This window comes from Microcebus murinus, chromosome 12 (assembly GCF_040939455.1).
Source record: "Microcebus murinus isolate Inina chromosome 12, M.murinus_Inina_mat1.0, whole genome shotgun sequence".
NCBI classification, from domain to species: Eukaryota; Metazoa; Chordata; class Mammalia; order Primates; family Cheirogaleidae; genus Microcebus; species Microcebus murinus.
The window spans coordinates 28984584-28999943 of NC_134115.1; the positions used below are offsets into that span (position 1 = coordinate 28984584).

General features: G+C 42.7%; 1 non-coding gene across 1 annotated transcript; it reads left to right on the forward strand.

Moving 5' to 3' along the window:
• Window positions 1–13807: 13807 nt before the first annotated feature.
• On the forward strand, window positions 13808–13948 carry LOC142874622 (U4 spliceosomal RNA). Its single transcript, XR_012922285.1, has one exon. It is a non-coding gene; the product is annotated as a U4 spliceosomal RNA (small nuclear RNA).
• The last annotated feature ends 1412 nt before the right edge of the window (window positions 13949–15360 follow it).

A 15360-nucleotide genomic window follows, 5' to 3' on the forward strand; every position in this document is an offset into this window, starting at 1 on the left:
AAACACCATACTGCTTAGCCATCACTCCCCAACCCTTACCCCCCAATTCCCTCCCTGCCCCTTGGCCCTAGGCAACCACCAATCTATTAATAATTTTTTTCTCTATAGGTATACGTATTCTGAATATTCCATATAAATGGGTTCATACAATATGTAACCCTTTGTGACTGCTTTCCTTTACTTGGCATAATGTTTTCAAGGTTCATTCATGTTGCAGCATATATAGAACTTCATTACTTTCTATGGCCAAATAATATTCCATTGTGTCGATATACCGCATTTTATGTATCAACTCTTCAGCTAATGGATGTTTATTAGGTTATTTTGACTCTTCGTTATGAACACTTGTGCACAGTGTTTATGTGGACATATGTTTTCATTTCTCTCACATATAACAGAGTTGCTGCCTCTAATGTTTTCCATCTTTCAAAAAATGGAGAGAATGAGTTGCCACTTAAAGTGTGGTGTCATCAGTCCAGCTGAGGGTCACCCTGAGGAAAAAGATCTTATAAGAATTTCCCCTTTTAGGCATTAAAAATACTCAGCCAGGGAGAAAACATTTTTTTATTGTGGGAAAACACACATAACCTCAAATTTACCATTTAAAAATATATAGTAGAGAAAACATTTTAAACTAAAAGAGAATTTGTTTTTTCATAGCTTTTAAAAAAACTGGCTCATGGTTATATTTATGTATTTGTGGGTTGGCCACCTTCAGAAAAGATGGCAAATACTTTCTCTCTTTACCGCTAAACCCAAGAAAACTCAAGAAACAACCCCTTCTGAAAATTTGTGTGAATCCTGCGAGTGTCTTTCAAACACCACCAGGAGGCAAGCTCATGTCTGGGTGGTGCCGGGGCCCAGGCAGCTTCACAGAGAAAACTTTTTTTTTTTTTCCTAGCAGTCACAGGGAAAACTTTCAGTGGGAGGAAGAATGCGGCTTCTTACCCATTCTGGACATACTCTTCTGTTTGCTAGACAAAGTGACATTGTGGCATCTGTGCAAAACACACTGCTCCCTACACAATGCAATAGAAAGAGAAGATGGTGTCGATTTTATTTGGACAGGCAGAACGCACATTTCCCTTCTCCAGGGATCAGCAGGAAATGTAGGCAAAGGCTAAAGCTAGGCCATCTGGATGTCCTACAAAGCAAGCTACAGGATTAGAGCCCAGCCCATACATGGTTTCTATTATTACTTCCAAAGATAAATAAATGGCTTGCAAATCAAGATGTGCTTTTGGCCTTCATATGACATTTTTCTACAGGTACTAGTTCCAAAGAGAGCATGTTTCTTTTATTGAAATGGCCTGCTTTGTAATTCAATTAGTTTTCTGCACTTCTAAGACATCATGGCTTTAGCTATCTTTATAATATTCCAGGTGGTTTTGACATGTATAGAAACCCCCAGGAACAAACAGTTGTTTCTAACATACACTATTATTGACTAGGTTTTCTAAATTAAGAAAAAACTTGGCAGAAGGAAGTAAAATATCTTCTTGGTTTTCAATAGTATTGACAGATATGTAAAATTATTGTCAGGTAACAAGAGTTAGAGCTGAAAAACTTTACAGATTTTAAAAGGAAAATCCATAGTGGCTCAGTATGTTTGTGTTTGGGTGTCTATTCTATTTTTTCTTTCTTTATTGAAGAATGGCTATACTGAAACTGAGTAAGCATTGGCAAATACTTGCGGAGGACCTACAATGTATTGGGTGAGGAGGTAAATACGCGGATGTATAAGTCATCCAATCTCTGCTTCAGTGAACTTGCAACACTCAAATTGTTGGTTGGTAGCTGTTTGTTTGGGCCAATCACGTGACTGTACAGTTTGCAGGCTGGAAGCACAAGCACATCCCTGCTTGCAGACAGTAAGAAAAAGTACTAAAGATGGAGAGGAGAAAGGGAATGAATAAATTCCTTGAGGTTTTGAATACTGGATTATCACCTGACTTCCAATTATGCAGTGGCACAATCATAGCTCACTGCAAACTCGAATTCCTGGGCTCAAGTGATCTTTCTGCCTCCTGCCTCAGCCTCCTGAGTAGGTGGGACTACAGGTATGCTTCACCGTGCCTGGATAATTTTTAAATTTTTTGTTGAGACAGGACTTTCTCTATGTTGCCCAGGCTGGTCTTACACCCCTGGCCTCAAGCGATCCTCCCTTGCTTGGGATTACAGGCGTGGGCCACAGTGCCAGGTCCAGCCAATGTTTTCTTTAACAATTGCCCAGAGGGGAGGAATTGGGACTAAAAGCCCTTGGGAAGATCAGAAAGTGCAAGGTTGTTTTCTTTTTTGGGGTTTTTGTTTTTTGGTTTTTTTTTTGGAGGGGGATTTGAGATAAGGTCTAACTCTGTTGCCCCAGCTAGAGTTCAGTGAGTGGCATCATCATAGCTCATTGCAACCTCAAACTCCTGGGCTCAAGTGATCCTCCTGGCTCAGCCTCCCCAGTAGCTAGGACTACAGGTACACACTACCATACCCAGCTAATTTTTTTTTTTTTTTTTTGTAGAGATGAGGTCTCACTATGTTGCTCAGGCTGGTCTTGAACTCCTGGCCTCCAAGGTGGGAGCAATCCTCCCACTTTGATCTCCCAAAGTGCTGGGATTACAGGTATGAGTTACCACACCAGGTCAGAAAGTACAAGGTTAAGAGACAGCAAGTAGACTGTGATGGAAAGAGCTTCTCTGGGTACTTGTTCCTCAGAGTGTGGTTCATGGACTGAACCATGAGCACCACCTGGGCCAACAGCTTTACTTGGGAGCTAGTTAGAAATGCAGAATCAGAATGTGCATTTTGGCTGGGCGTGGTGGCTCACGCCTGTAATCCTACCACTCTGGGAGGATGAGGCGAGAGGATCGCTCAAGGTCAGGATCGCTCAAAACCAGCCTGAGCAAGGGCAAGACCCTGTCTCTACTAAAAATAGAAAGAAATTAATTGGCCAACTAAAAAATATATGTAGAGAAAAAATTAGCCGGGCACGGTGGCACATGCCTGTAGTCCCAGCTACTCGGGAGGCTGAGGCAGAAGGATTGCTTGAGCCCAGGAGTTTGAGGTTGCTGTGAGCTAGGTTGACGCCACGGCACTCTAACCCGGGCAACAAAGTAAGACTCTGTCTCAAAAAAATAAAAAATAAAAGAATGTGCATTTTAACAGAGTGATTCATACACACATTAAAGTTTGAGAAATAAGACATCAAGGTGTCTCTAAAAGATGCAGAACTGACTAATGAAATTAATACCTCTCCACAGGAGATAAACCTTCCTAAGATACTTGTAAAGGAGAGTTTCTCTAAGCTTAGTGAGGGATGTAAATATGTCCAAAGGAAGGCTGGGTCAGGTGTCAAAGGGGTAAGCAAACAAAAGCTGGAGATTAGCAAAGTGATGTTTTGTCTGTGTGTATTCAAAAAACTCATAGTATCTTTTTTTTTTTTTTTTTGAGACGGAGTTTCTCTCTGTTGCCCGGGCTAGAGTGCCGTGGCATCAGCCTAGCTCACAGCAACCTCAAACTCCTAGGCTCAAATGATCCTCCTGCTGCCTCAGCTTCCTGAGTAGTTGGGACTACAGGCATGCACCACCATGCTAGGCTAATTTTTTCTATATATTTTTAGTTGGCCCATTAATTTCTTTCTAATTTTTTTAGTAGAGACGGGGTCTCGCTCTTGCTCAGGGTAGTTTCGAACTCCTGACTTGGAGCGATCCTCGCGCCTCGGCCTCCCGGAGTGCTAGGATTACAGGCGTGAGCCACTGCGCCCGGCCAGAACTCAAAGTATTATAGACAACAAGGAAATCTTTTCTGTCCTCTGAGGCAGTGCCATTTTACCAGGCTTAAGAAAATGTTCTCCCAAAAAAAGGTACATTCAAATTACCTTATTAAGGATCACTTTATAATGAATAATTTGGCTTCTGTTTGGCTTGATTTGGGGAAATGAGAGGCAGAGATGGTTCTACTTGGGATACTTACTCATTCCAATTGCTAGAAATGGTTATCTCCAAACAGAAATTAGTGATCTGGCCATCAACTTACACATCTGAACCGTGTGAGCTTGTTGAGGGTGAATCCCTTCGTGAAGGATCCTGAGCCAGAAACTAAGAACATGCAGTTACTGTCTGAGGGCCAAGCCCTGGATCATGACGATTCACATGAGGCTGACTTCCCCACTGGTAAAATGCAAAGACTAAACTAGAATTCAGGAATGGTAAATATATAGGCCATGCACTGCAGCTCCCCAATTCCCTAATTATATGTTCAGAGCAAACCTCCCTCATCAATTGCAATATTCCTTTCCCACCAATCCCAGGCTTGGCCTCAGGGTCCTCCTTGCTGGATACTCCAACCAGCCTAGCCATCAACTGGCACCTGCACTCCCTATGACATCTGTCTGCCATCCCTGCCGGAAGGTCCTCCCAGCTCTAAACTTCTGGCATTCTGAGACCGAGGTACAGGCTACAGTATGCCCCGTCTCTAGAGGCTCCTTGGAGAATCACAGTTCAGTCATCACAACATGTTTTCCATACCCTGGCTAAACAACATTAGCCCACGCGGACTCTCATACACTATATGCCCCTTCTTTCCTCCATACAGATACACACTTCCTTTTACTTTCAGATGAATACCAGTACAATAATAATAATAATAATAACAATAATAACACAATAATAATGTTGCCTTAGAATTCCATTCTAAACCATCCCAAAACCTTCCCAAAGAAATAGCTAATTTTTTTCTAATGAAAAGTACCTTTTGCAGATGGGGAAAAAAATTTATCTAAATCAAATGTCTTACCAATGGCACTATTGACATTTGGGGTTGGATAATTCTTTGCTCTGGGAAGTTGTCCTGTGCATTAAAGGATGTTGGGCAGCATCCCTGACCCCTACCCACTAGATGCCAGAAGCAACCCTTGGGTTGTAACAACCAAAAATGTCCCTAGACATGACAAATGTCCCTTAGGGGGCAGAATTCCCCACCCCCAGACGCACTGAAATCTAGTGACTTAAATGATACTAGTTCTCTTAGGGAGCTGGAACTATGGGTAATCCCCCCCCCTTATTTTTTTGTAGTTTCTTCATCTTCTATAGTCAATGTGCATTGTTTATATGATAAAAAATAAGCTAGTAACTTTCTAATTATCGAAAAGAAGTATCATTTGCTACACAGATATAAGATGATCAGTAAGTGCCACTGTGTGTGGCTCATTAAGTTTAGAAATTAATTTCAGACCCTAAAAATACTGTCACTTTTTTTAATTCTTTTTTTCTCTTTTTAAAAATTTTTTTTAACTCTTTAGAAATATTTGTTAGACACATATAGGCACTTTAAATTCAACTTCTCCTCAATGTGGAAAAAACACAAAAGAAGCACTTCAGAGAAGAACTTTAGAATTGAAGTCTACAGCCATGAGGAAAAAACTTCGAAACCCTTCTTCAATATTGGTGAATCAGTGGGCTTCAGAAACAGATGTGAACTGAAAACTGCTGTTTCAAGAAAACTATTTCCCGGAAGCACAGTCTGCACATACACTTTAACCAGAAAAACATTTGCATTGTTGAAAAATTAATAAGGCACATTTTCTTCATTCTTAAGAACTGCTACAATTGTAGACCATGCAAAAACTTTTTTCAAAGTCAGAAAATTAAATATTGGAAACACGGGGCTCTAGACAACACACCCATTCCTTCATATTCTTGGGTGTGAGAACATTATCCAATAATTCCTTTACTATCTTTAAACCAGTTTGAGACTGCCATATCCACACCGAGAAACAAATTCTCAAGGAAGGAAAGGATTCGGCATCTATTATCCCATGGGAGCGATGACCCTTTTCTCTGCCTGGGCCCCCAAAACAGCCAAAAAAGCAATTTCCATTTAGAGCGAGAAGCTTCCACCCTCCTCTGCTTACCCGGGGTGCTGCCAAAGGTTCACATGTCTTCGGCTCTCAGGTAGAAGTTCTCTTTTGTTAAGTGGGGTGATACCAACTGCTGCCTCCAGAATAGCCATATATTTCTTGTACCTCATCTTGTCTGTCTCAGTGCAAGGTCTTGAAATTTCGGTCACTGTTCAGCTGAGGCAGCTGAACTAATCTTTGCCGCGCTGGAAGCTGCTGCTCCTTTAGATGCTCCGTGCATCCCTGGCTAGAGCTATTAAACACCGCGGTGGGGCAGGGGAGAGGCCAAACCACGAATAAATAATGAAAAGGTCTTTCGGATTTCCCCGCGATGTCAGTATTATGTAAGGCTAACGAATTCGGAATAAAGCACTAATGAAAATGATTTGCAGGAATGACGGCGGTTTTAAACACAGCGATCTAACGTACGCTCTCCAATTAATCCACCCATAAATCTTCGAGGCTGCTAATCCTTCACGAACTAATGGCGCATGAGGTGATTTATCTCAAGGTCTGGTAATAATTGGTTCAAAAAGCCTGCTTGCCTCTGGGTGAACTAAAATCAGAAGCAGATTTGCTCTTTCTACAAATATCTCTCTCTAAAAGACTGCGCTTTGACAAATGAGGAAGGAATTCCAGCTGTCATTTTATAGCAATATGCATTCCTAAATGCTGTAAACTTCTTGCCTGGGTCAATAGCAAAGCAAAGATTAATTAATTAATTAAGGAACATCCAGCATTGTTCCATGCAAGGAGGTAAATATATTGTTTGGAAATGTTCAGAGTCTACCTCTTCCCCCCATTTTTTTGTAAGAGTCTCCCCTTGGCTTTGAGAAGCTAGCTTCCTTCCCTCTGTCCAGGTGGTAAATGTGGACCAACCAGCATGGTGGCCCCCCCATGGGTCAGGGTATACTCAACCTAGACTGTGTCAACCAGTCTTCCCAGCAATGAAAATATGACTTTAGGACAGAAATGCTCTCTTTCCACTGGAATCACTAACCAGGGCGGATAGCAAGTGAGGGCTGCTGGCAGTCATGAGCCCAGTCACGTGGAGAGGGCTCTTCATGAGTAGCTGAGAAAAACAGAACCAAAACAAATGTGACATTACTTGAGCTTCTGGATCCAGCTATGCTGGAGGCCACTGTCATCCTAGAAGACCTCAGTTATACTTTTACTTTTTTATTTTATTTACTTATTTATTTATGTATTTGCTTTTTTTTTTTTTTTTTTTTGAGACAGAGTCTCACTTTGTTGCCCAGGCTAGAGTGAGTGCCGTGGCGTCAGCCTAGCTCACAGCAACCTCAAACTCCTGGGCTCAAGCAATCCTCCTGCCTCAGCCTCCCAAGTGGCTGGGACTACAGGCATGCACCACCATGTCCGGCTAATTTTTGTATATATTTTTAGTAGGCCAATTAATTTCTTTCCATTTATAGTAGAGACGGGGTCTCACTCTTGCTCAGGCTGGTTTCGAACTCCTGACCTCGAGCAATCCGCCCGCCTCGGCCTCCCAGAGTGCTAGGATTACAGGCGTGAGCCACCGCGCCCGGCCTGTATTTGCTTTTTGAGACAGATTCTCACTCTGTTGCCCAGGCTAGAGTACCGTGGTGTCAGCCTAGTTCACAGCAACCTCAAACTCCTGGGCTCAAGCTATCCTCCTGCCTCAGCCTCCTGAGTAGCTGGGACTACAGGCATGTGCCCCCATGCCCGGCTAATTTTTTCTATATATTTTTAGTTATCTGGCTAGTTTCTTTCTATTTTTAGTAGATACAGGGTCTCACTCTTGCTCAGGCTAGTCTCAAACTCCTGACCTTGAGCAATCCTCCCACCTTGGCCTATCACAGTGCTAGGATTACAGGCGTGAGCCACCACGCCTGGCCAGACCTCAGTTATGCTTATTATTAAAGCTAATAAATTGACTTCTGTGAAATTTAATTTGAGTTGACTTTCTGTCCCTCTAAAAGAGTTCTGACTTATACACCTTCCTCACCAACTTCTTCAAGCTATTATTTTTTTATTTGATATACTATAGGAGTATATGAAACATATGGGAGTATATCAACATATAGGAGTTATGCTCCTCTGTCTAAACAAATTCATATACAAAAGGGACATAAAATAGAGGAAGAAATAATTATGTAGTAATTCTGATTAACCAAAATGTCCACGGTGAATAAGTGCCCCAAACCTTATCCCATTCCCCCAAATCCTGAACCTTCTACAGATTCTCCTTTTCCTCAATAGCAAGTTTCACTTCTTTTCTTTTGACCTCAAGGACCTAAATCAGTGGTCCCCAAGTGGATGGTACATGCTGACAATCTTTGGGATGAGGGAAAGTATTAAGCCACTATTTCCCCATTTTCTCTCATCCTTTAAAAATGTGAGTGTTGGCCGGGCACAGTGTCTCATACCTATAATCCTTACACTTTGGGAGGCCAGGATGGGAGAATCGCTTGAGGCCAGGAGTTCAAGACCAGCCTGGGCAATATTGAGACCTCATCTCTATAGAAAATACAAAAAGTAGGGCCAGGCACAGCGGCTCACATCTGTAATCCTAGCACTTTGGGAGGAAGAGGTGGGAGGATCACTTGAGGCCAGGAGTTCAGAACCAGCCTAAGCAAGAACAATACCCCGTCTCTACAAAAAAACAGAAAAATTAGCTGGGCGTGGTGGTGGACACCTGTGGTCCCAGCTGCTTGGGAGGCTGAGGCAGGAGGATCGCTTGAGGAGTTTGAGGTTGCAGTGAGCTATGATGACGCCACTGCACTCTAGCCCAGACAACAGAAGAAGACCCTACCTCAAAAAAAAAAAAAATTAGCTGGGTGTGGTGGTACCCACCTGTAGCCCCAGCTACTGGGAAGGCTGAGGTAGGAGGATTGCTTGAGACCAGGAGCTGGAGGCTGCAGTGGGCTATGATGACACCACTGTGCTCCAAGCCGGGGGACAGAGTAAGACCCTGTCTCAAAAAAATTTGTTTGAGTGTTTATGCTTTTATATTATGTATACATAATATTTACCTTGAGACCTACCATATTTTATATTGTGTTAAGGTATATCATTGATAAATTAATATATTCATATATATAGTAGGATATGCTTAAAAATTTGACAGGGATATGTAAACAAAAATGTTTGATGTTTACTGACTTAAATAACTACTCCCTAAACTCCCTAAACTCCTCTACTCCCTAAATAACTACTCCCTACTCCACTACTCCCTAAACCTCAATTTCCCCATTTATAACATGAGAGGACTGAATAGATAAAGGTTAAATTTTCTTACAACAACAAGACTAAGAGCTCCCACTTCACTCAGCTTGACTATGTAATTAATGTAATCTGGCCACAATAAAGTGGGGAAAAACAAGGGTGAAAACATTTGGCCTTGGAATATTTCATTTCCATAGTATTCATGAATATTACTCCCCCTGGTTGCTCTACAAACAATTAGTACCAGTTAGTTCCAGGAATTCTTTTTATAGGCTGAACTTGGTTGGCTACAGCTGCCACCTCCGAGAGAAAAGGTCCAATACAGCCCTCATTTAATCAGACAGGAAGATGTAATTACACTTACACAACAGTCTTTGTTTCAACGAATTGTATTTCTAATGGCACGGGATAATAATTACTATACAGTAACCCTCTCAAATAAAAAACAAAGCTTGAGCTAACAACAAAAAATTAAGTTAAACTTGTTACCCGTTGGGAGCTGTGATAGAGCAGTGACAATGACATGATATTTTATAAATGGCATGTTTTAAAGTTTCATTTTATATTGGAATTTTTGATGCATTTAACATACGCTCTTACAAAGTGATTCTTATCTAGGATGATCGCATACAAAAATTAAAATGGAGTCTTTCATTAGGAAAATAATTCTGCCTTAGCAAATATGAGAAAGAATTTGCTTTTCTTTCATAAATGAGACTGTTTGACTAATTTATTTATTCACTTTTTAAAATTGTCATCTTTGTGTGGACTCCCTCAGAATGGTATATAAAGACAACACAGAAAATAATAAATCTAGCCAAAACACTCTTTCTAGATATGTACTTACATAACATTTTCTTTATAATGCTAGAAATTCTTTAGAAATATGCATTTATTTGGTTAATTCTCTTAGAGTTCTAGCAATTCTTTACAATGATAACTATCAATTAAAAATCACTTATCTATTTAAAAACTTTTTAAAAAATATATGATCTAAAAAAAACTTTTAAGTCAAGATATTCAATCAAGTTCTATTTCTGGATGATTAAAACTGAACATAAAAATCCACAGATCAAACTGACATTTCCTTGGAACTAATTATTTCTACTTTATTTCTTCTGGAGGAAAACAGTGGACACCCTCTTTGGTGGGTATTTTAACTGTTACTGTGCTTTAAAAGTATAAAAATGGAAATGAACTAATGCCCTCCACAGGCTATTTCGTAGGGTGTGGTCTGCTTTTCAGAGAGCTGGAAAAAGCCTTAGCTAAAAGAGTCCAGGAAACAGCTATTTTTGCTTTTCTAGCTCTACTACAAACAAACCATTTCACTTTATATTAGCATTTCATTTCTCCCCTCCTTCATATCTCCATATATATTCTTTTACATACTTGCTACTTAGATGACCCACTGAAACAGTGGTCCCCAACCTTTTTGGCACCAGGGACCAGTTTTATGGCAGACAATTTTTCTATGGATGGGGTATGGGAAGGATGGGGATAGTTTCGGACAAATTCTCATAAGGAGTGTGCAACCCAGATCTCTTGCGTGCACAGTTTACAGTAGGGTTCTTGCTCCTATGAGAATCTAATGCCACCACTGATCCAACAGGAGCCGGAGCTCAGGCAGTGACGCACGCAGTGGGGAGCGGCTGTAAATACAGATGAAGCTTCGCTCACTTGCCTGCCGCTCACCTCCTGCAGTGCAGCCCGGTTCCTAACAGACCATGGACCGGTAGTGATGCATGGCCCGGAAGTTGCGGATTGCAGCACTAAAGCACTGTAAGAAAAGTGGACTACATGAGTAAAAGAAATTACCAAGGAGTTAAAAAAAAGATTAGCTATGGCTCTTCTAGACTCACCCCGCTTAGCCCAAACTAGACTTCGCTCTTCAGAGTCATCCTCAGAACATACTCACTACTGGGTTTAAACTGTGACCTTCAACGGGATGTCACCAAATGTGTAATTGCAATCCTGTCCACCCACCCAGCCCAACATGCATTGGAAACAGCTCATCTGCCCCGCCCCTAGCTGCAGCGTCTCTTGCCTTTTCCTGCTTCTGTGCATTCACATCCTGGTTTGCCTGCCATGAGACCTTGAAGACATCCTCACCCATTCCCATGGGTCCCCAGTCACACCAACCCCATGACACAGGGGAAAAGAGCTGTGTTTAAAGGAGAAGACTTGATTTGAATCCCACCTCTACTGTTTAACACCCGGTGATCTTGAACAAGTTACATGACCCTTCTAAACCTCTGTTTCAACATCTGTAGAACTAGACTGAGACCACACACAACGCAGGCGTCATTTTAAATACTGTCATAATGTATATGCATTGAGTAGATATCTTCCCTCCTTCCCTTGCTTCCTTCCTTCCCTCCCGGATTTTTACCCTCTGCTACTGAATAATTAACTAAAATCATTTAATTAAGCTAGGGGCAATGGCACATGTCTGTAGTCCCAACTACTCGGGAGGCTGAGGCAGGAAGATCACTGGAGGCCAAGAGTTCAAGGCTGCAGTGCACTAAGATCGATCGTGCCTGTGAATAGCCAGTGCACTCCAGCCTGGACAATGTAGCAAGATCTGGGCTCTCAACAAAAACAAAAACAAACAAAAACCACTTAATCGACTGCCCCTCCCAAATAACTTGCCTATATAATAATTCATGGATTCCTCAAGTACTCTCATTTCTAAGAAATAAAACACTTTCAACTTCTTATGTGAGGAGAAACTGCTCCTATTCCCATTGGGGGAAATTGTGCTCATGCTGTTTCTGCTAGAGCCTAGAGTGGTGGTAGGATCCAGGCAGTTGTCTTGCCCGGGAGCACATGAGCGGTGAGGCATCGCACACAACTCACAGCGATGGCAGGAGCTGGGGTAAGCAAAGCAAGGCGGGGCTGTTCACCGGGTTGGTGGAAGGGCTGTCCGTCACCTCTGCTCAGTTTTAGGAAAGGAGCAGATTCTTCCTCACATCAGAATTGGGAACTTGGTCGGGACTACACCAGGGGAGAAGTGTTGAGAGTCAGCTGGACACACACTATCCTTGTTGCTCCTGCTGACACACCCCACCATCACCAAGCCTGCTTCCCACCAAGGGGTCACTGTCCTCCTCATCCTCCCCCTCATGGGCTGGGTTTTGCCCTGGACACCCCCATCCAAGAAATGGAAGCTACTTCCTGGGTTCACTGAGTTTCCACACGACCCCCAGTCACGATCCTGAAACACCGTAAGATCTTTCTTTTTCTTTTTTATTTTTTTGAGACAGAGTCCCACTCTGTTGCCCCGGATAGAGTGTCGGGCATCAGCCTAGCTCATAGCAACCTCAAACTCCTGGGCTCAAGCAATCCTTTTGCCGCAGCCTCCTGAGTCGCTGGGACTACAGGCATGCGCCACCATGCCCGGCTAATTTTTTTCTATTTTTGGTAGAGATGGGGTCTTGCTCTTGCTCAGGCCGGTCTCGAACTCCTGAGCTCAAATGATCCATTAGCCTCGGTTTCCCAAAGTGCTAGGATTACAGGCGGGAGCCACCGCAACCGGCCCACCAAAGATCCTTAAGTCGTTGTTTTAAATTTTCCCACAAAATATTTCCAAAGTACCATGTTTCCCCGAAAATAAGACCTACCCATAAAATAAGCCCTGTCAGGATTTCTAAGCGTTTGTGCAATATAAGCCCTACCCCGAAAATAAGACGATAAGACCTAGTGATGGGCGTGGCTACACAGCGTTTCTGCACAACCCATGCATTTCACCGAGGAGGAGCGGTAAAGAAGTCGAGCAGCCCTTCTTCATCTGCCCCATCATGACACCTCTATCCCAGAGGTGACCAGAAAGGTGCGGGCAGCCCCACCAACAAGGTCGGCTCCCCATCAAGTCCCGGCCATCCTGTGCATGCTGCAAGCTGAGGCTTTGAGGGGAAAATAACACATCCCCTGAAAACAAGCCCTAGGGTGTCTTCTTGATGAAAAATAAATATAAGACCCTGTCTTATTTTTGAGGAAACACGGTATCTATACTTATTTTTAGTTAAAAAAAACCTCTTTTCTACATAAATGGTTTTAGGTTTTATATGTTCTCAATTGTATTACGATAACATTATAAATTTTAGGACACCTGTTACCATCATTGAAGTTTTCTTTGTTATATTATACACCCTATCAAAAATAAATAGTACATTTTAATTTGATGCATCAGCCCACTATCCCTAAAAACCATATTTTTGGTGAGAGGTTCAGCCACCAGATGCATTTGAAATAGCAAAACGCTTCCCTCTGCCAATGGTTCTATGGACCACAAGTTACAAGAGAAAGGTCAAAGTTTCTTGGTGTTCTTAATAAATTTTAATGGACATCCAAAAATGATGTCTCCTTGAGCATTCTGAGATGGCCTCAAAGGTAAGCATGATGTCACAGTGCTCCTTGTATCTCTAACACCTCTTCTTGCTCAGGAACTAGCAAATGATAGATGCCCAATAATATTAGAGTTTACTTCCAAATTAAGAGGCTGCAAGGTGAAGACCTTATACTCTATAACCAGACTGCCTGGCTTTGAATCTAAGCTTCACTCTTAATTAGATGTTCGACCTTGGGCAAATCATTTAACCCCCTGGGGCCTGGGTTTCCTCATCTGTAAACAGGAAATAATAATAGCACCTACCTTGTAAGACTAATGAATATATGCAGGACACTTAGGTTGTGGCCCATCCAAAGTGCTATCAAAGCTTTGCGCAGTGGCAGTATCGTAGCCAATGAGGTTTATCCGAGGCGCGATTATTGCTAATTGAAAACTTTTCCCAATACCCCGCCATGACGACTTGCAATATAGTCGGCATTGGCAATTTTTGACGGTCCCCATGGGGACTGGATAATAAAAGAAAAAAACAAACAAACAAAAAAAAAAACAAAGTGCTATCAAAGTGCTTGTCAGGATTATTATTTACTCAGCAAATATTTATTGGCCTGGGTTGTTAAGGACTGAACGTTTGTGTCCCCCTCAAAATTCACATATGGAGGCTTTAAACCCCCACGTGATGGTATTTGGAGGTGGGGCTTTGGGGAGGTAATTAGGTTTAGATGAGGTCATGAGGGCAGGAACCTCATGGTGAGGTTCGCATCCTTACAAGAAGAGAGAAAAAGAGAGATTGCGGGCTCACTGCTGTGTGCTGTCTCCCTCTCTCTCTCTTTCTCTCTCGTTCTTTTCCACACTCACACATCAAGGAAAGACCATGCACTCACAGGGAAAGGTTTCAGACTTCCAGCCTAAGAACTCTGAGAAATAAATGTCTGTTGACATCCAGTCAGAGACACTTTGTTATATAGCAGCCCAACCTAAGACACTGGTCCTAGATCCAGCTCAGTCTTTCGGCTGCCCTGGTAGTAACTTCCTCAAGAAGTTCCACAGAACCCTGGGTTCTGTGACCCAAGTCTGCCTGGCTCACAGCCTTCCAAGTGACCACTTAGATCTCCCCACAGTCCTGCCCCTTGGCAGCTAAGGTGCTGGTAACCTTTGCTCCACTATCCACCTTCATCTGGAGGGGACTCTTGGCTCTCCTGGCATGGCATCCACCTGATCAGTTCTGCAGGCCTCCACCACCACCCACGCTCCAGACAACAGCCCACACTGCCCAGGGCATCAACATTCGGACCTCCAATTTCTCCCACTTCTAGCTCCTTTGCACCTGCTGCTGCTGGACTAGACTCTGTTTTCCTTGTGTCACTTCTCAGCCTCTAGTTGTATGCTTGTGTTTATCTCTTCACTATCTGTCTCCTCCTCTATCTAGACTGTGAGCTCTGCTCTGAGAGCAGAGACCTATTTTGCTGACATTGCATCCATTTCATGTTGGGTTTTCTAGTCCATCCTGATACTCATCCATTCATTCGCTCCCTCCACATCCCCTGAGCTGCTCTCCATTGAACAGTCTGATTGACACTGGACATTCAAATAACACCAAACCATCCCAGTCTACTGGAGCACCAAGTAACTGCAACCAGCATGCTGTGATACAGTTGCAAGTGGCAATGACCTGGGATAGGACAAAGGAGAAAGAGGACAACCCTGTCTGAGGGGCTTGGTGTGGGAAAGTCTTCACAGACAAAGTCTTTGAGTTGGGTCTTAATAATTTGAGTAGATGTTCCTTTGACAACAGAAAATCTGGACATCCAAAGCAGAGAGAAAAGTACCCTCAAGAGCCAGAAAAATGAAACAGGGAAGAGTATTCTGGGACCAGGAAGCAGAGCAACGTGACTGAAATGCAGGTGGGTGTGCACCCATG